Genomic DNA, 25,278 nt, shown 5'->3' with positions numbered 1-25,278 from the left:
TACAGTTGTGTTCTCACATTTATTTAATTTTAGTTTGTTTCTTAACATTGATATACAAAACCAGTTCACTTCTCTCGTGAAACAGGGTTTTGGGCCAGGATTATGTCATATTCTTTTTTTTCCATACAAAGCCATATAAGATATGAGTGAGCAAATTAAAATGAAAAAAATTACACCTCGGCTGTTACATTTTTTGTTCCCCCACCTTGCTTATAAGCATTATTAAAAATTTTATTATGTTGTTATGTGGTTATATATTATCTTTGATCTAGCTCCTTTCAAATATATAGCTACAAACACACACTGACTAAAGATTGCCACATATATATAATAAACGTTTATACAAATGCCTTGCAAAACACCAAGAGAAGTACTTGAACCCCATCAGAGAGGTTGATCCATATTGCCTGCTGGAGATAGTGCTAATGGCCACAGCGAAACCATATTCCAGAAACACCACCTAAAATGGGGCTTTGTGAAGGTCCTAAGATAATGATGACATAAGAGCTTGTATCCCTTCCCTCTCACCTCACAGTCATGGAATTACTTGATATAGATCTACATGGCTTTCCAAATTCTTTCCCTCCTTCTCTCCTCCTTGTTACCACGGTGGTTGAGACCTTCCTTCTTCCCTCTACTATTATAATAATGTGCTCCCTGAGCAACCCTTCATTCATTTACCTGAAAGTACTTAGTGGTGTCTCCAATGGTTGGTGTAGTCTATACCATTATCCCTCCTCCTACCATTCGAGTACTTTTCTTTTTTTTTTTTAATTTTTTTAATGTTTTATTTATTTCTAGGAGAGAGAGAGAGACAGTGTGAGCAGGAGAGGGTCAGAGAGAGAGGGAGTCACAGACTCTGAAACAGGCTCCAGGCTCTGAGCTGGCTGTCAGCACAGAGCCCCATGCGGGACTCAAACCCACGAACCGCGAGATCATGACCTAAGCGAAAGTCGGACGCTTAACCGATTAAGCCACCCAGGCGCCCCAAGTACTTTTCTGATACTATACTGATCACCGTCTCACCACCATAATAACTAACATCATGGCACACCTGCTATTCCTCAGTCAGTTCCAAGCACTTTACATGATTTAACCCATTTAATCATCAAAATATCCCTATGAGTGGGTGCTGTCATCTCCACATTATAAATAAACGGAGGCATACAAAAGTTAAGTAACATTCCCAAGGTCACACAAAATGCAGTCTCATTTTTATATCTTATAATGAAGGCAAACATGTAAAAAATACTATATTTCTCACACTGAAGACAGACTTAACTTGCCTGCAGAGATCAGGGAAAGGCTTTTCTGCAGAGATGGGCTCGTGTTGTCTTGAACAGCATGTCATAGTCCCCAGGGAGACGGAAGGATGAGGGCATCCACTGGAGGAAATTACAGGTAATTTGGTTTGACTGGAGCTTGGGATATGTGTGGAGAAAGAGAGCAAGGAGCAGAAGCTGCGGCTGGACTCTAGGTTGTACATGTTTAAGCCACATGTAAATTTAAAAAAAATTTAATGTTTGAGAGAGAGGCAGAGCACAAGTGGGGGAGGGGCAGAAAGAGAGGAAGACACGGAATCCGAAGCAGGCTCCAGGCTCTGAGCTGTCTGCACAGAGCCTGACACAGGGCTTGAACTCATGAACTGTAAGATGATGACCTCAGCTGAAGTGGGATGCTTAACCAACTGAGCCTCCAAGGCACTCCACATGTAAATTTTTTAAATTTTGTTTGTAAATAACTTTGGACCTAAAAGATTGTAAAAATAGGGGCACCTGGGTGACTTAGTCAGCTGAAAGTCTGACTCTTGATTTCAGCTCAGATCATGATCCCAGGGTCATGGGATTCAGCCCATCATCTGGTTCTGCCTTGAAGGTAGAGGCTGCTTAAGATTCTCTCTCTCTCTCTGGCCCTCTCCCCAGCTTGTGCATGCTTGGTCTCTCTCTAAAAAAAAAAATTATGAAAATAATTGTACACTCTACCCAGATTTACCTATTGGTAATGTTTTACCTCATTTCATTTTTTTCTGCTTACGTTTTTTGTCTTTAAGCTCTGTACCCAACAGGGGTCTTGAATTCATGATCCTGAGGTTAATAGTTACAAGCTTTACTGACTGAGCCAGGCAGGCACCCCTGTTATTACTTTACCATCCATCTGTCATCTATCTATCAACTATCTACCTACCTACCTACCCACCTGTCAATCATCATCAGTCTGTCTATCTAAACACACGCACATGGAGGAAGAGAAAAAGTACTCTCCAACCAAAAGTTATCGGGTCACTAGTGACCAATTTAGAAACGTAACTCATAGCTTGTTGAAATTACCAAACATTTGACATGATAGTTAAATTTTATACTGTGGGAATCTAATAAAGGTTCTTACTTTTTATATCAATTTGAACAGGCTATTTGTAAAATACAGTAAAATGAGAAGAGTAATAATAATGAATCAAGCAGCACTGTTCCTAAGTAAAGCCTACACTTTTGTTGGTGACATAAAGGGTCTTTGGAAAACAAGACAAGACCTGTATTCTCTCCCTTGTGCTGGCATGAAATTACATTAGTTTTTGTTAACTTTCTGTTTTCTAATGTCTCACACTTAAGACAAATACAAGTAAACAACGTATTCGAGAGCTTTGGTCGGAAGAGGGAAATGCAAGAAAACAGAAGCCGATTTGTCTTCAGATTTGGCAAGGTTTTGTCCTTTTGGACATTTTTATTCTTTCATTATAAACAGGTTAACACAATTTTTTAATGTCCAAGTCTGTTATACACCATAAGCGCAGACAACATAGGGGCTACGTCTGTGGAGCTGAATAGAAAATCGAAGTAGCTTGTTCCATACTGAGAATTTAATAGCAGGCAAGGGGAAACAGCTGTACTGGGTGGGGACAAAGGAGCTCAGCCAGCTTGTGGAATGAAGAAGAAGAAGAAAGAATGATTCGTTTATAGAGTTAGGATTTTATGGCCTTGGAAAGGTAAGTAGACTATTTTAACTGTACTTCTGTCACACTTTCCTCTTAAACAGCATTCCTCCTGGAAACTTTTAAAAACGGCTACACCATTCATTTATCTCAACAGCTGGAGGTACTTGAACCTCAGCTTCTACAGTGGCCACAGCCTCTTGAACAATGAAAGTGGAAATTATCAGGGAAACAAACCATGGCTGAATGCAGTGAAGTGCTCTGTAATTACACACCAGCGTTACCACACGACGGCTGGTGCGGAGGGGTGGCGGGGGTGGGGTCCCCCACGGACACAGGTGCCGTAAATGCTCACACACACACAATCCAATCCACAAAGACCTTTCATTACGTATCATTTGAGACACGCTTCACTTGAAAAAGACTAGCTCAACTTTCCCTTCTTTCTGTTTCTTTTCCCTTTGTTCTTAATACATAAAAATTCCATTTTTCCTAATGAATATTGCTGCGTTATTTTATGAGAAGCTGGTGCAATTGGTGAGTGTGGAGGTAATGTGACGGGAGCAGCGGCGGGGGGAGGGGGGGTTGAGAATGTCTATCCTCCTAAGTGGCTCCCGGGGCTCTGTGAAAAATTGGTAATAATCGTCCCCACTTCTTCTCGTGTGCATAATGTAAGGTACAAGGGTTCCAGAAAGAGTTTAAGTGCCTACAGCTGTTGAGATCAATGCAGTAATGAGGAAAAAAACCTCAGCAAGTCACAATTATCACCATTTGTGCATGCTTCTTGTTGCTTAAAGATCATTTTTTTTTGAGTCTTTACAACTTTCATTTTAGAAAGGACCTGTATTCACAAGAAAATTATTGATTGTTGACCAAAACAAAAACAAAACCCAAAAAATAGGCTTTTCTAGGAGCACTAAAGGTCTCCTTTTTTTTCTCCTGAAACTACCAGCCTAGCTAATTATTTCTCTAAGGTGTTCCCTAGAAGAATCACACAAAACACAGAGCAGTGCTTTTGTTCATCAAAGGAAACAACAGCAGCAGTCTCACAAAAAAGTCAAAGACGCTGTGTCTCCAAATGACAGTTTTCCATACAAGTGTGGTGCTGTTGGCAGCCATAAGGAAGACAGACATGATATCAACATGCAGAAAGGGGAGAGAATCCAACAAGCTCAAAACATGTTATTAAAGAAGAGAAATAACTTGGGGCGCCTGGGTAGCTCAGTCAGTCAAGCATCCGACTTTGGCTCAGGTCATCATCTCATGGTTCTGGGTTCGAGCCAGGCGTCGGGCTCTGTGCTGACAGCTAGCTCGGAGCCTGTTTCAGATTCTGTGTTTCCCTCTCTCTCTGACCCTCCCCTGCTCACGCTCTCTCTCTCAGAAATAAATAAAAAACATTAAAATTTTTTTTAAAAAAGAAGAGAAATAACTTGAAAAATGTATGCATTTTATTAATAAAGATTCATTCTAACGGCTAGTGTCTAGATGACTACATTTTTCTTTCTAAAATTTAGGGGCATTTGGTCATCTTTTTCATAGTGTCTTTTCTACCTCCCTTTGCAAGATCCTGAAGGGTGAAATATGGCAGGACTTTGAGGTCTTTAGCATAACAGAAATATTCTGGTAAGTGTTTTCCATAACTCTTTACAAATTTCCACATAGAAAAGCTGCAAATGAGATTTATACAGAATGATTTAGATTGTAACATTTATTTTAATCTCTCCATTCAAGAGGATTTACATGTGGATCCTTTTTTAAAAAATGTTTTCTAATTACACTGAGGACATAATGTCATATTATTTTCCAGGTTTGATGTACTTTCTTTCTGACTCATAGTTAAAATCTATAGGAAGCCTCAGGGGGAAAATGGTGGTGTTGCAGTTAAAATATGAGGAAGTGAGAGTTTTTAGAGATTTTTTAAACCATGAGGCATAAGTATTTAATGTAAATTAGGCTCATACTTTATTTATTGTATCAGAATAAAACAAAGCAACACTGAATTGACCGTCTCCAACACTGGAGGCCTCCAGAACAACAACAACAACAAAAATAATCACCTAAATGCACCATTACCTGCCTTGGGGTACTGTGTGAGGCCTTGTTTGCTTCCAAAGTAACTTACTAATTCTTATGCCTGATTCTGTTGAAATTTGTGGATCTGAATTTCCCAGGGACCTTTGAATGCCAACAGATGGTACTTTGTAGACTGAGCCATGAGGGAGTGATCCCTGGCTTGCTCTCTTTGAGTGATCTCCTTGGAAGGCTGGTTTTAAACAGATATTCTCAAAGGACATAAGCCAACCAAGTTTTTCGGTTACATATAGTAACTAAATGTCCATATGTACTAATATCCATATGAGGCATTTGACTTTAATCAGTGATGGTTTCCTTTGATCCATTGAGGTTACCCTACTATAAATAATTCCAGGTCATTGTCAACATACATTTTCTTTAACCTGAATATAAAGCTGAAGGCAAATCATGAGTCTCTGATGCTATGGAAGGTAGAGTCTACAGAAAGTAGAGATATATTGTCTTACTGACTTAAATTTCTATAATCTGAATGATAGTAGACATTCAAAATTATTGAATCTACAATATTTTTATCCAAAAAAGTAATTATGGTAAGATTATTGATCAATATGATTGTGGTCCTGTCTTCTCTTAATTTGGTTAGGGGTTTCTACTTCCTTTCTTGGCTATGGGGACTTTGTCCAATATCTGCTGGCCTCGAGTCTTAACTGTGCTTTTAATGGACTCAGGAGTCTGGAGAAGTTTGTAAAGGAAACACTGATCAACATTCATTTCCCAAATCTTCGATTTACTTTCTCTTTGAAACTATCAGAGATCAATATAATTATTTTCAATCTTAATTATTGTTTTAATAACCTTATGAAAGTTTGTATGTATCTCCATGCCCATGATAATAAATAAACATGTATTTACTGAACTCCAAAATTTCTATTTTATCTGTGCCTTCATTTATTCTTTCTCCATGGTATTTTGTTCATCATCACTTACCATTCCTTTTACTTCTTTTTAATTTCCTATTATAGAATATTTCATACAGAATATTCATGCAAATTGATTTTTTGGGGTAGAAAACAGATTATTTCACTTAGGAGTATATATTTGCTTGTACATAATATCTTTGTGTCACAAATACTTTTAAGTAGCTATGTTAAATAAAATAGAAAAGTTTCGGACTTGTGAAGCTTATGGCTTAGTGACCAATTCAGAGAGTATTGAAAAAGTTATTGTAAGAGAGTCTGATTAATGCCATAGTAAGGGATGTTTAGGGGCCATATGAACATGTCCCTGAGGCAGGTAAGGGCAGGCTTGTACAAGGAAGTAACATTTAATCTGAAAGCAGAGGGATAAGTAGGAATTTCCTAGGTGAGGAAGTGTGGTATATTCTACAGTGCGTATGCTCAGTGGAAACAATGTGCATGAAGACCCTGAGGCAAGGCAGTCATGCTGTGTTTGGAGAATTGAAGGAAGCTGTGTCTGACTGAAGCAGTGAGTCCAGGGTTGATGGTGATTCTACAGAAATAGCACAGACTAAACCATAGGATTCCTGTAAACCATGTTAAGCAATTTGAACACTTACCTGAAGATAATAGGGAGCTGTTGAAGTATTTTAAGATAGAAAGTGACATACTCACTTTTGCATTTTTGGAAAACTCATGTCGGCTGCATACTAAAGAATAAATTTGAATGGACCAGGATTGGAGGCAGGTTATTGTGGTGATCCAAGAGACAGGTGGGAGATGGGGAGATAGGAAGAGAGGGAGGGAAAGAGAGGGAAGGAAGGAAAGAAGGAAAAAGAAAGAGACGGAGAGAGAGAAGTAAGTCCAAGTCTTACTTGGACTAGAGTAAGAAAGAGAAACCAGTCTGAGGAATAATGTGTTTGGAAGGAAAAACTGTCATGATGTGCTTAGATGAGTGAGCAGGGTGCTCATAGAGCTCCATGTTCTTGCCAAGGCAAGTAGGTGAGAGGTCATGTGATGCTTTTGGTGCTAGTGAACCCATGAGTCAGAACACATTTGTGGTTGAAAATATTAAGTTCTACTTTAGGCATTTGAGTTTCAAGTGTCTGTGAGAAGCAGAATGGAAATGGTATACAGTTAGTGGCTAAAAGCCAGACTCTGGAGTGAGACATTTTGGGTTTGAATCCAGGCTCTGACACTCAGTAGCTATGTGATTTTGAGCTGGTTATTTAAATTTTCTATACCTCGGTTTCCTCAGTAAAATGGACCAAATGATATTTACCCATAGGGTTGTTGTTACAGGTAGACTGAGAAAATATAAAATAGGTACTTCAAAAGTGCCAGGTACAAAGTAAGTGCTATGGTGTTAGCCATTATTATTATTGTTATTGTTATGGAACATACAAATGGACATGTCTATTAGACAATTGTAGATTCAGTTTTGAAGATTAGAAAAAGGAGGGGCAACTGGGTGGCTCAGTTGGTTGAGTGTCACACTGTTGATTTCAGCTCAGGGTTGTGGGATCCATCCCTGTGTTGGGTTCTGTGCTGAGCATGCAGCCTACTGAAGGTTCTTTCTCTCTCTCCCTCTGCCCCTTTCCTCCACTTGCTCTCTCTCTATACATACATACATACATACATACATACATAAGATTAGAAAAGATCAGTCATGAGTAAGGTCATATCTTATTATATATCTGAGGGAAAAGAAAAATTCCCCAAAAGAGACATTTTAATAGTTATTATTGACCTTTATGCAAGGTAAAAGTAAAATTCATGCAATGTTAAAATGTTTAGAAATCTGTGAATAAAAACATATTCTAGGAAGATTAAATTGTGAATTGTTATTTCTCTTCGTTGTTATATAGGAAAATGTATTTCAGTGCCATATTGTCCTACATGAACCAACATAACAAGCTTTAATATTCTGCAAGATCAGATTAACCCAATTTAAATATGATTTTCATCTTTTCCATCAGAAATAATATGATTATATTCAACAAAATCTTACAATTACAAAGAGCAATTTAATTGCACAAATTTGAATTTTGAATGGCATCAGTGATAGTTTGGTGGATAATTTCTCTGTATGACGGGGTTGGACATTATATGTTACACTGTGACAATGCTCTGACTTTCTGGGCAGTGTGGTTACTTTGACTTGAACATTTTGATTGTGGTAGAGATGATCCTGAATGAGCCCGAATGAATGTAGATTTTTATGGGGAGGAGTGATGGCATATTGTAGTTGGTAGTTATGTGTTTATTGGCATGAGTTGAAGGGCCACTACTATTTTAGGCTGAAATATAATAGTAACATATTAATAATGGTGAATGTATTTTGATGACTTACCCTTTATCCTGTGCAATACTAATGCTCATCACATCCCTTATTTACAGTTGTGAAGAGAGGTAAAGTGACTGCTCAAGGTCACATACAAGTGAAGGGAGGAGGTATAGAGGAAAGTAGGTCTGAGCAGGAGATGGAGCTGCAGGGGAGAGAGTAAACAAGAGCAAGGAAGATCAAAGGAGTTAAGACAGGAGGGAAGGAGGAATGAACAAACAGATGGAAGAATTAGATGTTGTCTGAATACCTATTTGCTCACATGAACTGATTTTTGAGTCCTTGTGAACATGTTCATACCACAAGATAAAGTCAAATCTGTGGGAGCTGGTGCCTTTCAGTAGATCCAGAAGATAAAGAAGTCTGCCAGGAAAGCAGCCAACTCACATGGACTCATTCCTCAATATATTGAGAATGTCCTCTGAGGGCCTAGTTACAGGGGAGAGTCAGAGGTCCTTGCTTATTTTAGCTAGATACCAATATGGAAGTGAAATCTGCTCATAAATGTGAAACGAATTCTTTGGGCTGGGGATTTTAGGATTATGCAATGATAGAATCAGAATGTCAGGCTTGATTCCTTTATGGCAAAGCCATATATCATACTCTTGTGGTTATCCATTACTGAATAACAAACTACCCAAAAATGTAGTGACTTTAAACATTATTTTATTATATCTCATAATTATGTGGGTTAGAAACCTGGACCAAAGTTGGCTGTATTATTTTGCTTTTGTGGCATTTATGAGGTCATTTTGTGTCCTCAGATGCTAGTTGGGCTGGTTTTGAAGGCCCAAGATGGCTTCCCTCGTGTATTGTGTCTTGGGAAGGATGACTGGAAGCATAGACCTCCAGAGAGTGTAGACCAGAGTGCCTACATTTGATGTCCTCAATGTGGTGATCTCAGGGCAGTTGAATGTGTTACATGGGAGTTGACTTCCCCCAGAGTAAGGATTTTGAAAGACCTAATTGGAAGCTTCACCTCTTTGTATGACCTATCTTTGGAATTCCCAGAATATCACTTCCTCTGCATTGAAATTGGTCAAATATATCACTAAGACCAGCTCAGATTCCAGAGTGGGAGAACTAAACTCCATTTTCCACCAGAGGAGTAGCAAATAATTTACAGCCATATTTAATTAATCATGTGCCCCTATCTCCAATTAGATAATTTGCAAATATATTCAACTGATCGAAGAGCCCGAAGATTTATGTGCATAGTTACCACCACAAATGTAAACATCATTCACACTGCAAATATCATCAGCAGTGTATGAACAACATTTTCTTATTTGAAGACATACCTAGGCCTCCCACAGTGTAAAATAATATTTTGCTGTTGAAGGCTAGGTGGTACTTTAAAGTCACCTGGAGTCAAGGTCTGTAATAATACTCATTTTGACTGACTCAAAAGCAAAACAGAGAATCTTTGCCAGTAAGATCTATTTGAATGAGGTTTAGAAAAGATAGGCAGGAAGTTCCTAAACAGCTCGCATGGCTAGAACTAGGAGCAGACAACCTGTTTGGCAAGAACTATTATTGTGGACGTGATCTGCCAAGGAGGCACCTATATGTACTATACACACACATATAGGATTTTATGGTATTGATTAGTGCTTTGCAATGGTAAGCACAAGATAGATCTTAAAGAAATGACATCTGTGTACACAGCCTTCTACCCTCTAGTCAGGTGAGAGTACTAGTGTGTATATTGATTAAAATCTAGATTTCTTGGGTTTGAAGTCTGTCTCCACCATTGACTTGCTGCATGACTTTGGAGAAACGATCTAAACTCTTTGTGCTTCAGTTTTCTCATTGGTAAAGGCGAGGAAGTAATAGTACCTAGTTTATAGAATTGTGGTGCAGTAAATATGACAATCCATGTAGACTGTTATAGAAAAGTAAGCAAAAATTCAATAAATATTTGTTCTTATAATTACTTTTTAAGAATAGATCGCTGAGTTCTAGGGATAGCTTAACACTTTGTGGATAGAAGGGTCATTAAATCCATAATGTTCTTTAATACAATTTCAAGGGAAACCAGTCTCATTAACAAGCAACAGGTGACCTACTATAGGATCTGACAAAATAAGATTGAATTTTGAAATGTTTTGCCATGTTTGTGCTCTCAGGCACAGAGGTACCTAAAAATCAATGTAAAGACACATATCCAGCTGTTCAGAGATGAGAGGGAAATACTTTTCTCAACAGATAATAAAGATAGAAGGTCTCCAAAGTGCAGAGGATGTCAATTATGTAGAGATACATTCAGGAATTTAGCTCTTAACTGTTTTCCAAAATATAGGAACTACATTGAGATCAATGAATGTATTTGATCTACCACTATAAAGCAATGTTATACCAAAGCTACTTAACCAAGAATAAAATACTTTTAAAAAGTTAACTGTTGGAAAAATAGCCTCAATAATTTAACTCACTAGCTACAATCAAGAAAAAGCCTATTAACAATAATTGGTGGGTTTTCAGTTTTTAAGAATCCATAATTAAATTTTATTGTTTTATAAGTGATTTGGATTAATCACATCCATAATAGACTGATGCTCATTCCCTATGTTGAGAGAGGAGATGGCAGTTTCATAGAATCCAGTCATTTACTGCAATCCTCGAACATTTTATTTCCTGCCAAGGCAAATCTGCCACAAAGCCCCAGTTCCTCTTAGGATTTGCTGAAAAGTGACAGGTGTTGATTTGCTGGTATCTTTCTCAACAGATTCGAATGAGCTAAACAAAATGACTTCTCTACCCATTTAGTCAGAAAAATAAATGGGGACACCAGCTAATGAGGGAATGTAGACTTAGCTGGACTCAAAGCATTCCAAGCTGTTGGCAGCTGGAATCAAAAGAGGAATCATGCAGACAGTTGCTTGTGTTTATTGCTGAATGTGAAATTAGAAAGATACTTCATCTTCCCCACAGGTGCAAGAACATATAGTTATTAATTACAGCAAAACACATTTATTGACAACCCCAAGCCTACAAAACCCTACACTCAGCAAATGGCTTTCAAAGTTCATCCAAAAAGCACTTTAGAATCAATACAAAGCACTGCATAGTTGACGAATCTGTGTCTAGTAAAATTTTGTATCCTGAAAGCATGGCACAGGCTGTCTCTTAATATTTATGTAGTTGAACATCATCAATACTCTCCTTCTTCTGGTAGGAAACCTATTAGAAACAAATTTTTCTAATACTTTTTGTTGCTTTGATAGGCATGGTTTCAGAATATTAAGATGATTAAGCTAATTTTGTTCATTTTCTGAGGTTTTAAAAACAATTTTACCCCCTCATTTAGCCATATGACATATTAAGCCATCTGTTCACATATTAATTTAGTAAAAGTCTATATTACATACCCATTTTTGTGGCAGCACTATTCCAGATTCTGTGGAAAACATATATAAATTCATAAAGACTTAAAATCTTATGGAGACTATATTATGAACCAACTAGAACAAGTATATAACCAAAAATGGGCTTTAAGAACCACCTTAGTTTGAGGAGGTAGGCACTTGAAGGATTTGGAGATGAAGGATGTTGAGCTAGGCTTCCTACAGACACTGAATGGATATACATATTATATATATATTTTTTTCAACTTGTCTCATTCCAAATAGGATTTGAGACAACTTTCAGAAATGTATATAGTAACACATAATAAAATAAAATAAAATAAAAGGATAAAAATTATATTATGCACAGACTCTAAGGGTGAATTCAGGACTCCAAATGTGCACCATTAATTTCTGTCTGGCTTTTGGAGATGGGTCTCAGATATAATCCTGTGTTTCTTCACAGCATAGATAGAAACAAGATAGGGTAAAAGAGATATATGATCCCAGATCAAAGCAAACAAGTTGCTGGTTGCTTTTGTGTATAAACATGTGAGATAAATATGTGAGATATAATGAATTAATTCCTTATAATTGTTTGTATGATATAAAAGCTAGATTTTATGACTGCTTGTCCCTCAATGTCGGTCACTACTCTGATAATCCAGTTTTATTTATTTATGAAATATTTAAAGTATTTATTGAGCATTTGCTATGTGGAAGCTGTTCTAGACACTGGAGATAGACTGCTGAGCAAGGCAGATAAAGTCTCATTTGGCATATTGTTTGGAAACTGGGCCATGAATGAATAAATCACTAAACATTTCGAATAGTGATCAGTGTTGTGAAGATGATACGACAGAATTACTTAATGGACAGTAACTAGGAAGATGAGGAGGGCCTCTCAGCAAGATGATAACTGAGGCACATTTCAATAACTACAAGGAACAAGGCTTGACGAGATTAGGAGGAAAGATCTTAGAGGGCCCAGGGAAAGAAATAATCCTGATGAGCTGGAGAAATAACAAGGAAGCTGGTACAACCGAACCACAGTGAATGAAGAGGCAGAGGAGTTCAGATGAAATGAGAAGGAGACATACTAACTTATGGTGAAACATGTGGATTTACTCTAAGGGCAATGAGGTAAAGGTTATATGATTTGGAGTATCTAGAAAAATGGGTAAATGAAATCTCTGAACTTTGTTTTTGAACAATTTTAAGAAATTGAACAGATAATTTGAAAATACGTTCCCTGGAAAATGCTGGAAATCAGAAATTTAATTAAAACCAGGGTATTCTTTACTTCTAATTGGGTAGAATATGTGAAAATCCATATGATTCCAAAGCATTTTTAGTGTCTGGTTTATTCCAACAAATGAATGAATGGTACTCAAGTTCCCAAAATTCTATGACAGAGAACTATAGAAAATGGTCATAATAATTTTATTCTAAAAAAAAAGTCATAGCAGGTGCTAGCAATTGTTCGTGGTAGCCATAACATATCAGTAAGATAACGATAGAATTGACTAATATTAACCAAAGACACATTGTGGCAAATCTCCAAGTATAAAAATATACTTCTAGGTAACTAAGTGAATAGATCTATGACATAAAGTTTTAACTATAAGCCAAGAAAGCTTTGGAAGTCGGTCAGGTGATTATTAAAGCTTTCGAGTAGGTGTTTTTAAGCTATACTTTCTGACACTAATTAGGTGACAGGATCAGTCATCCACTGAGGCCACTCTTGATTGATGACAATAAAACATATGATCAACATATACAGACATTCTCTCCCTGCCTCACTTTTGGTCTTTTCCTTAGGGTAGGAAGAAGACTGATTTTTCTCACCAGTCAAGTCAGGCAGTAGACAGGTCTGCTTTGTATAACCTGGGTCCTTGGTTCTTCTTGATAGAGAAGGCTGCCTTAGAAGGAAGAGTTAGATAACTCTTCTGGTCTAGCTGAAGCTTTTCAGTAAATAAGGGAACTGTTGTCAGTCTCATCAAACCAGTGGAGAGGAAGATCAAATCAGACAACAAAGAATTTTAGCTTCAACGTCGTGAGCAATGGGAAGATGTTATTTTAGACAAAATATCATGATTATTATTTTTTTTAATTTTAAAAATTACTTTCAGGAAAAGTAATTTATGCCCATGGTGCAAAATTCAAAATGTAAATAGAGCATAGAATGAAAAAGCATATCTTCCTCCTCCAGCTGTCCCCAGAATAGTCACTTGTCTTTTCCAGAGCAGCTACTTTTATGAAGCGATTCAAAGGTAAACACATAGACAACAGTACACTTTTTACAAACACCAATTAAGGTGTACTCTCCCACTTCTTACATTTTTCATTTAAGAACCGATTTTAATCATTGTTCCATACCTGTACACAAAGAGTGACCCCACTATTTTCACTAATTTCATAAAATACCATTGTATCAGGGTGCCTGAGTGGCTCAACTGGTTAAGCATTTGACTTTTGGTTTCAGCTTAGGTCATGATCTCACAGTTTGTGAGTTCAAACCCTGCATCAGGCTCCACTCTGTCAGTGTAGAGCCTGCCTGGGATTATCTCTCTCTCCCTGTCTCTCTCTGGCCCACCCCCGCTTATACTCTCTATTGCTCTCCATCAAAATAAATGAATAATTTTTTAAAAAACACCATTGTATAAACAAGCATATTATGTTTAATTATTCCTTGATTGATGGTCGTATAGGTTATTTTCAATATTTTACTATCTTAAACATTGTTAATGGTATCCTTGTACATGCATGGATATAGCCCACACTTGTGTGAGTATGTGTAATACAGGAAGTTCCCATGAATGGTATTGTTGGATTAAAGTGAATGTGCATTTTAATTTTTGATAGATATATTGACAAATATCTCTCTTTGGCAGTTTTCCATTTGCATCAGCTAACCTTTGCTGTGTAACAAGCTATCCTCCAAATCAATAGGTAAAACAAGTCATTATTAACTCAAGATGCTGTAGGTTGACAATTGAGATAGGCTCAGCTGGGCACTTTTGCTGGTTTACCTGGGTTTCTTTCTCCATGTGACCACATTTAGTTGGTGACTATTTGATCTTAAATGACCTCATTCATATGTTAGAATTTGATGGGTCAATGGAAGGTATGGAGTCATGATTCTCTAGTGGCTTTCAGGCTAGTATATTTTTCACATGGTGACTGGGTTCTAAAAGCATCAAAAAAAGAGAATCTCTAGGGGCACCTGGATTGCTGTCAGTTAAGCAGCCAACTCTTGATGATGGCTCAGGTAATGATCTATGGTTTGTGAGATTGAGCCCCTTGTCGGGCTCAGTGCTGTCAGCAGCAAGCCTGCTTGGGATTCTCTCTCTTTTTCTTTCTGCCCCTCCCCCACTCTCTCTCTCTCTCTTTTTCTCTCTCTCTCTCTCTCATTCTTTCAAAATAAATAAATAAACTTAAGAAAAAAAAAAAAAAGGAAAAGCTCCAGCATATAAGCATGCTTTAAGCCTCTGCATGCATCATGTTTGCTAGTATCTCATTGGTCAAACCAGTACATGGTCAGAACCAGATTCAGGGGTAGAGAAAGAGACTTTACCTGTTCATAAAAGTATTTATATGAATATTTTCTTTTTGATGAACAATGTCATGTCATTTGGTCATGTAAAAAGTGTATTAATTTGCAGAAGCTTTACTTGTGAAATTAAAAGAAATTAAGCCTTTGTCTATAGTTTACATATCAGCTATTTTTCCTGTTTTTATTTCTGTTGTTTCACATTTGAGTTTATCTTTAGTACAGTTTTATTTCTTTCTCTGTTAAGAAGGAGCAATCTATTTTTAAGTTTTCAAATTCATAGATGATAAGGGTTTTTTGTACACTGAAAATACTTGCAAAAACTCATGTTTTATTATATTATTTAACGATTTTATATTTTTTCAATACTTACCTTTTTGATCCATTTGGAGATTTAGGACAGAGGCAGATAACTAACATTCTTTTTTTCTAGAGGTGTATCTAGATATCCCAATGCTATGTATTAAATAATTTCTATTTCCCAACTAATATGCTTGCTACATTTATCATATACTAAATTTCTCTAAGTTTCTGGACTTTTTTTTTATCTATTCTAATAATCTATCTGTTTATGAGAGCTATATTTCTATCATATTGATAATATGCATCAATTGGGATTCCTGTAGGAAATAGATGATACACTCAAATGTTATTTGAAGAGACTACCAAAGGGCCTATTTACAGAGGAGTGGACAAATTTAAGGGAACCTGCAAGGGATAGTAAAGCTCTCAGTGAACAGAAACAAAGAGAAGCCTTTTATGACCATAAACCTGAAGAGAAAAGATAGGGAACACTGTTTCCATAATCCAGGGAGGTCTTCCTCCATGGAAATAAATGGCTAGGCCAAAGGGAGCTATGGTCAAAGAATACAACCACTTCCAAAATTACAGACTCCCTGCACAGAAGTTGTTGAGCCAAGGGAATAATTACTTGATTTCTTGCTCCTCTGTTCCTCTAGTCTCCCATTAGTGCCAACCATCACTGAACCCAATCAGCTGGCCCGATGATAAATCTATAGAGTATCAGTCACCTTAGAGGCATAAAGCAGGATAGAAAAAACAGATAATGGATCCAGAAAGAAAAACAGACAGGTGGCCAGTTTATACTATCATGCTTTTAATTATTATAACTTTGAAATCTGATTTAATAAATGCTTGGTCCCTTCTCATTATTCGTCAACTTTCATAATCTCCCACTTAATTCTTTTTTAAATTGAGATATAAATGACTTATTGTATTAGTTTCAGGTATACAGCAGGATGATTCAATATTTGTATGTATTGTGGAACCTGAAAAAAAAATCAGCTAGTTCGTAGTGTTAGTTGTTCTCTACGTTAGTTGTTCTATACAAAATTTACTTTATCTTGTTCCAAAAGTTTGCTTTAGTGAACTTTGTTTCCGAAGTATAAAACATACACAGAGAAGTGCACATATCATAAGTATACAGTTTGGCAAATTTTCACAGAGTAAACATATCCATGTAATCATCATCCAGACCAAGAGAAATAACATAACCAGCTCTTTAGAAGTCCCTTCTAGTCTCTACCTCCTCACAAGGGGAACTACGATCATGCTTCTAGCACTACAGATTAGTTCTGACTACTTTTGACCTTATATAAATAAAATCATAGACATGTACTCTTTTATGACTAGCTTCTTTGCTTCAATAATATGTTTATAATATTCATCTATGTTGCTGTGTGTAGCTGTGGATTATTCCCGTTGTTGAATTACAGTCTATTGTGCAAATATGCATTCCTTTTTTATCCATTCTGCTTTTGTAGGGCATTTGCATTGTTGCTGGTTCTTGGCTTTTCTGAATGATGTTGCTATGAATACCCTGGTCTATGTCTGTTGGTGAATATACATGTGTATTTATGTTAAGCATTCATCTGGAAGGAGAACTGCTAAGTTAAAGAGTGTGCATATATTAGCTTTAGTACATACTGCCAGTTTTTTTGAAGTCATTTTGCCAATGTACACTACTACTAGTAATAAATGAGCTTCATTTCCTCCACGCCCTCATTGGCTTTTGATTTTTGTATTTTGACTCTTCTGGTAGATACATGGTGATATGATTTAAATTTTCATTTCTTTGATAACTTATCAAGCTGATCTGCTATTCATGTGTTTCTTGGTCATTTGGACACCGTTTACTACAAACTGCTCATTCAAGTCTTTTATCCATTTTTAATTTTTTTATTGGGTCATCTTCCTTTATTTTTTTAAACTGATTTATAGGAGTGCTTCATAGATTCTGGATTTGAGCCCTTCATTGAATACAGGTGTCTATGTGTTACAAATTTCTCTTATTCCATGGTTGGCTTTTTTTTTTTTTTTTTCAGAATTTTAATGGCATCTTGTGATAAATCTTTAGTTTAACAATCTTTTACTTTACTTATTTATTCATTATTAATTTATTATTTGTTAGTACTCTTTATTTGTTATTGGTTTCATTTGATTTCTCTTTGCCTTCTCCTGTTTTAATCGAACATTTTATGTGATTCCATTTTTATCTCCTTTTTTAGCATATTAATTACACTTCCTTTATACAGTTTTCCTCTTTACCTCTTGCCTTAGAGTTTGCAAAATACATTTTCAGTTAATCTAAATCCACCTCCAAGTAACACAAGACTACTCATTAGTTCAGGTAACTTGCAGTACAATAAGGTATTCCCAAATTCTTCTCCCATCCTTTATGGGAGATTGCTGTCATTCATAAACACCCAAAACATTCTTGCCATTATTACTTTAAACAGTTATCTTTTAAGTCCAGTAAAAATATGAAAAGCAAAATATTTTATTTTATCTATATTTGCCTCTTAGAAGCTCCTCTCTTTTGATAATTTGTAGTACTGAGTTCATGATCTAATGCTTTGTATCATTTTACTTCTGAGAGCAGTAATGACATTAGTACAGATTTCCTTCTATTTATCCTCTACTCTCTGTGAAATGATTTTCATGGGTTACATTATTTTCCTTAGGTTATATATATTTACCCTCTTTATTAATAAACTTCTCCTCCTTATTTGATTCACTGTTTAAATAATATATTTTTACATTCTGTATTTTACATAACACTGAGGGAATCAGTGTTATGTGCTTCCTTCTTTTCCTTTCACAATTATCATTCCTATCATTTCCAATTCATTTTAATTATTCCCCAAATTTCTCCTTCATATCATACACTGTGCTTTAACAGTCTTGTCTCCTTTTTGTTTCTTCTCTGATGGATTCATTTTTTGTGATTCTTTCTTATTTCTTTTATGAGCTCTGCAAGATTATGCTTCATCTCACTCTGTTGTCTCACTGCATTTTTTCCTGAGTTCTTGTAATTTTTCTTTGAACTCTTTGATTAATTCACTTGGTTATTTTGAATTCATGGCAATATGCCTGGCCAAGATTTTTATCTGCTTGGTGGCAATATTTTTTCCTGTTACTATGTTTTGGGCCTGCCATTCGCTTTTTCTGTTCTTTTTTTCTAAAAGTATTTTTAAATGATTCTGTCTGTATCTTTTTAAAAATTATTGTAATACAGTCTTGATTGAGGTGACAAATCACATTTGAGTCAGCTATTTGCACAAAGCCTATGTGGGGAGGTGCTTGGGCAATAGAATTAGCAGTGATTAATTTGAATGTAAGTTGTTTAGCCTTTATTTGCCCTGTCATTCTTACATACTAAGGCTTTTCAGCTTCCAAAAATGACTGGAAATTAGACTCTCTTTAGACTCACCCACAGACTGCTTTCTATAAACATGGCATGTCTGTGTGTTCCCATTCTGTGGTACCAAATTCTGGAGAAAGTCCAGCCCTCAGTCCATTTATTCTTTTCATGTTGCTCTAAACAATATACATCAGTCAGTATCCCAATAAGAATAAAGTGGCCCATTTAAATGCAATAATTCAGGAGAATCAATAAAGAGTTTATTTACAAGGCTACAGTCATAATTAAGAGAAACTACTGAGAGATAATGAAGTACTATATGGCTAACAATAACAGGAAGCCAGGATTTCCAAAGGCACAAGGGTATAAGCCAATACGTGCGCGCGTGCGCGCGCACGCGCACACACACACACACACACACACACACACACAGAGATGGATGGATGGAGGAATAAATGGATGATAGACAGATAGATGATAGATAGATAGATAGAAACTGTAGGTTGTAAAAGCTGACTTCCCAACAATAGCTGTGTGTTTTGGTAGAGGAGTAAAGTACCATAAACCTGTGGCTCAGTATAAAGAGAACTAACAGCATAAATACCCCATCCATAATTTCTTGCCACCCTACCATATCCTGAAATGTTTCCCATCAGCCATACCCAATGGGGAAACTGAAGGCAAAGGCATCAGACTGAATTCAGTCCATTCAGACCGAAGGAGAGAGCAGACTGGGAAAGGTGTAGAGTATATTTCTAATAGCTAACAGACAATATCAGCTTACAAGCAATGTCGGTTTTGAATTTAAGGGTTTGTCATGTGTTTTAGACTAGTGAGGTATTTTAGATAATACACAGTGAAATTTGTCTAGGATAACTAGCCACAGGTTTCATTTCATGGGGGAGTCTTACACCTTTGTTTTACCTCTATTGCATTTGACAGCTTTCCTCGTGTTTTGTTTTACAGATGTCAGTGAATTTCTTTAAAGGTAAATGTTGGGATATTATTTCCTATTGTAAGGAGTGATTTCCAAGAGGATGAGGGGGAAGAGACGATTTAACTTATTATTCTTGTTGCAGTATGGCAATGTTTGGCAATGTTTTGCAGGAACAGGAAACAGAACATGAAGAAGCTTTTTGGGATGCCATTGAAGTATTCCAAGTGATAGATGATAATAGCTTGTACTTCAGTGGTAATTGTAGAAATGGTGAAAAGTTTAATTCCAAAAATATATAGCAGGACTAGATTAATTGATCAGACATGGTGAGTGAAGTAGAAAGAGATATGGATGTCTTCCATATTTCTGGCATAAGCCACTAATAAACGTTGATTCCAGTTGATAAGAAAACGGCTTCATAACAATGGATTTGTCTTTACCACTCTTCTTTCTTGAGTCTCATGCTCCTCATACATAAGAAAATAGTAGTGACTTTTATAATGTGAAATTGATGGTTTTTATTTAGTAAGAAGGTAAGTAAATAAAATGATAAACTTAATAATAAGGCCTGTGTAAAAGCTTTGAATATCTTTCTCCCAGAGTTTAAATAAGTTGGAATCTTCCCCTATGTCTGCCTACTTTGTGATCTAAATCTTTCTTCATCTAGCACTGAAAATGGGTGAAACGGAGAATAACTTAACCATGTTGGAGGATGTGGCCTAAGAGGATATTGGACTTTGGGTGTAAACAGTGCTTAAAAAGGACTGATGGATGCATCTGAAAGAGGGGAGGAGATCTGTTATTTACACAGCTGAAAGGGTGTAGCTCTAAGGGTATGCATGTTATGTGCTGCATGCTGTTTGGGGAAGAGAGAATAAGTACACTATTTCTCAAACCTTACTTCACTTTAAAGTTAGAAACTTATTTGAATTTGGGAGGTGTGTGTGTGTGTGTGTGTGTGTGTGTCTTTGACAGTCTCTTGAAGAGGGTAAACCATATTTCATAATTGCCTTCTCCCCCATTACCAGCAGATATGCACATTTTGACGATGGGGAAATATTAACTTCCCAGTAAGAATGGTTCCTGTCTCTGCCTACTCTACCTTCTCCCTGTAAGGCTAATGATACAGTGCCCAGACTGTATAGAAAATATTTGATGAATTGCAGGTTTGAGAGTGAAAATCATAAATTTAGTTTGGCATATTGAGGTTCAGGTACCTGTGAGATATCCAAGGGAAGACCTCGGATAAGCAGTGGGATCAACAATCTGAGTCTTAGAAAGAAACATTTGAGTTGAAGACACAATTTTCGGTGTTATCATATAGAAGGCAATTAAAATGGTAGGAATGCATGAGATTGGCTAGGAATAGAGTGCAAAGTGAGAAATGCTCTGAAGAACCTGAAATTCCCTCAGGCACTTGTAATTAAAGGTTGGGGAGAAGAGGAGGCACCTGGCTGGCTCCATTCCTCTAGGGTGAGTGACTCTTGATCTCAGGGTTGTAAATTCAAACCCAGATGTTGGGTGTAGAGATTATGTAAAAATGAAGTCTTTATATTAAAAAAAAATCATTTGGGGAGAGAAGAATGGATTATCAAGGCAAATTGAGATAGGCTGGTCATAGGAAAATAGAAGGAAACCCGGGAGAATCTGAACTCACAGAATTCAAGGAAGAGAGTATTTTAAAGGGAAGACAGAGAGGCCAATTATGTCACCTACTGTTAAGAAGTCCTGTGAAATGAAAATCAAAACTTTTTTCTGAGTCACAAAGTGTACTGTCTGTAATGAAATGTGTTTGCATTGGTGGTATGGTAGAGCCATACTGGAATGGGTTGAGGAGTCAATAGAAAGGAGAGGCAAAAAAGAGAACTCTTTACAAGAATGAAGGAGAACAAAGAGATAGAAGAATAGCTTAGGAGAACATAGTATCCAAGGAATGTTTATCTTTTTTAATTTTATAAAGGAATGATTAAAGCATATTTAAATACTGAAAAACAAGGTCTAGTGGAGGGAAACACTCAGCTGAGAGGCCACGGACAACCCCTAGCCACAGAATTATGAGACAGTATTAGATAAGGCCCTTTTTGGAGGAAAAATATTTGCTACATTTTCAAAGTAAAGAAAAGAGGTGAATCTGGGTGCCTTTATGAGTAGGTTTACATATTTGGTGATGAAAGTTGTACAACTTTCCCTTATGATAGTTCTAATTTACCTTATTTATGATTCTAATTTATATATTATAGAAAACTCAGAGAGAGGATCATCCACTGAAATTCCAGAGGAGAGAGAAGGGTCAGGATTTAGGGAGACTTGAAAACATCACTGTGAACAGTCAGAAACAAGCCAGGCACTATTGAGTACTTGATGAGTTTGGAAACCATAAATGTGCCCCATTGCATTATTTTTCTCCAGCACTTTAAAACTATTTGAAAAAGAATGATGAAAGGTATGACCCCGGTATCTCAGTCCGGCACAAAGCATTCCTGTGATGTCTCTCTCTAATGTACTTGATACCGGACCACAGGGAAGCTAGTTTTATCTTTGTAGAGCAAATTCCCCTCATGGCTTAACTGAGGAAACTCTTGTGGTAGATATGCCATCTAATGTGATTTTACTCTCTTGCAGAAAATCTCCCCCTGGATCGGCAACTGTAAAGGCCAACAGGTGGATTTTGAAGTAAGGACTTAAAATTTGTCTTTCATTGATTATTCAATCATTTACCTCAATTCCCTACTTAAAATTCAATCTAAACTGCTTTTTAAACACTATCATGGACCTAGCTGTGTGGTAGGCACAATAGATTAAGAAATATAGAACACAGACTTACCTTCAAGGAATTTATGATGTTTTAAGATTAATTTTCAGAGGCTATTTTCTTAATATTCACATCAAAACTGTTAAAATGTGTTAACTCCTCAAATATTACATTTACATGTATAAATCTGTGTTTAGATGAAAAACAAATTAAAAAAATTAAGGAAATATATTTTATAATAACCTATTTCTATGACAGATTAGACATAGAAATATCTGGTTTGGCTTGTATTCTAGTAATAATGCTCCATGAAAAAGAACAACAAACTACCTTTGTAGGACATAGGTAAAGGCATTAATATCTGAAAACTTTTTTGTGTGTTTTTTAAATTAGAGACCAAATTCCAATTTTCCAAAGTTCTCTTTTTGCTTATCTGTATCAGTATTTGAACTACCTATCTTTCCTTATCTCTGAAACAATACTGAGGAATGTCACAAAGGTTAAAAAACATTTAAAATAATCTTTTTATGAGGCGGTGAATGGTAAGCCATACTTCAGTATGTTGAAGCATGAGTAGGAAGTGGAGGCAGGAAGGTTAGCTGACAATGTTTTCCAGGAGGCAAGTTAACTGTTCTATTGAGTTTTAAGTATTGGTATGCATGAAAATTTTTATTGTGTATTTCCAAACCCACAATACAGAGAATGAAATAAAAGTTCATAGTTTTCAGCTGCTCTAGGTGACCTATTCAGACTAGCTAAGAAGGAAAAATACTGTAAATCTTTTTGTGTGAGACTTGTTTTTGTAAAAGATATGTGTGAGTAGCTTTCATTTAAAACCAAAATATTTTGACAAATCGAAACTTCAGCTAGAACCACTGTGAATAAATTTAAATCCATACATTGAGGTATAAAATGGTGCTAATCACATATTCCAGCTGTCAAAATCCCTGGCAAGAGTATATTAGTGAAAAAAAGAAGTCATAAAAGAAGAAGAAAAAAAATCTGACAAGGAAAAAAAGATGGTTATAAATGCAGCAAATTTTCTCTGTAGATTCAAATGTTTTCACTAAACAAGTCAAGAAAGGATAATTTAAAATCTCTGTAAGAGGATTTGGCAAGTCAAAATAGACATGAAAAAGACAGACGGTGCAAGTGACAGTTAAAAGTCTGGGGAGAAATCCCTAATAATTTTTATCTAAGTTCTTTTAATCTCATTGAATTTGAATGCCATTCTAAGTTGGAGACATTAGGAAATCTAAGATCAGATTTGTTTTTCCTATTGATATTCAGCTGGAAGGGTAAGTCATACATTATTTAAATAAAGAATAATAAATCCATTTGAAAGGGCTAGATCAAACTCATAGAGATATGTATTATTCTTCCAGAACTTCACAGACTCCAAAGACAAGTAGAAGACCCCAGAGGTCACACAGTTCATTTTTCTGTACTTTTCAGCACTCCGGAGAGACAGCTTTGTTTCTTATTCATTTTGCAGACAGGCAGTTGCTATACTACTGGTCCAATTTCCTCCATCAAATTTGGTTCAATGATTTCTCTATCAACTTCAACATCCCATTTATGCAACAACTGGCAAACATCTAGTATATGTCAGAGACTGTACTAATCACTGAAGGAACCAAGGAAAGTAAGAGGTCCTCTCTCTTTGGGAAAATACAGAGTGCTAAGTGGAATGAACTGGATGCCCTGGGAGCTTGGGGAAGGGCATCGAAACCATATGAGGGGAGGCTAAGAAGCCACATGTGAACGTAGTCTTGAAAGTGCCATTTAAATTAGCTAGGAAAAAGAGGGAAAGCAGAACATTTCAGTAAGAGGAGGACTCAGATTCCAAGATGAGAGGGTGTTAAGAGAGTGATGAGTTCCAGGTGTTCCATATGCATTGGGTAAAGGCTACTGCAGGTAGGGAGTAGTAAGAGGTGAGGCTAGAATAATGCTTTCCAAAAGATCTTTGAGGAACATTAGTTCTGTTAGCAGAATTACAAAAAAAAAGTTTTTAGATTCAGTTGATTTGGAGAAAAAAATAAGTTATATTCCTCTTCTGGAGATTCATAAAGATATGATTGTATTATAATTTTAGAAATCCCATAGTATTGAACTTGACTTAATACCAAACTTATCATACCAAAGAAATTCTTAATACAACACTTTCAGTACTCAGAAACAGTGCTCCAGAGAGCATACTTTGGGAAACATGGAACCAGCATGGGAGAATAGGCCATAATAGTTTTGCTTATACACCAAACTAAGAATTTCAGTCTTCATCCTGAACATCTTGGAGGACAGTTGAATGATTTGTTTTTGATGTTAACCCAGCACATTTACTGACATGGGGCTCGATCCCACGACCCTGGCATCATGACCTGAGCTGAAACCAAGAGTCCAACACTCAAGTGACTGAGCCACCCAGGTGCCGCTAAATTAAAAAAAAAAAAAATATATATATATATATATATTTATACAGATGTATATACATACATATATATATAGTACATATGTATGTATGTATATATATGTATAAATAGGCTCTGCGCTCAACATAGGGCTCAAACTCGTGACCCTGAGATTAAGAGTCAAACACTCTACTGACTGAGCTAGCCAAGTGCCCCAGATATGTGCCATTTAAACAACACACTCTTGAATGCTCATTGGATCAAAGAAGAAATCAAAGGGGAAATTAGAAAATATCTCAAAGTGAATGATTTTAAAGCAAGGAACAGGCATGATCAGATCAGATGTTCATTTTAGAA

General features: G+C 36.4%; 1 long non-coding RNA gene across 1 annotated transcript; it reads left to right on the top strand.

Moving 5' to 3' along the window:
• Nucleotides 1-4,460: 4,460 nt before the first annotated feature.
• LOC120243743 lies at nucleotides 4,461-24,148 on the top strand. Its single transcript, XR_005531387.1, has 3 exons — nucleotides 4,461-4,549; nucleotides 22,384-22,434; nucleotides 24,009-24,148. It is a non-coding gene; the product is annotated as an uncharacterized LOC120243743 (long non-coding RNA).
• The last annotated feature ends 1,130 nt before the right edge of the window (nucleotides 24,149-25,278 follow it).

The sequence above is a fragment of the Hyaena hyaena genome, unplaced genomic scaffold (genome assembly GCF_003009895.1).
Source record: "Hyaena hyaena isolate Hyena2069 unplaced genomic scaffold, ASM300989v1 scaffold_353, whole genome shotgun sequence".
Classification (NCBI taxonomy): Eukaryota; Metazoa; Chordata; class Mammalia; order Carnivora; family Hyaenidae; genus Hyaena; species Hyaena hyaena.
Note: the sequence above shows the minus strand (reverse complement) of the source record. Positions and strands in the feature narration are given on the sequence as shown.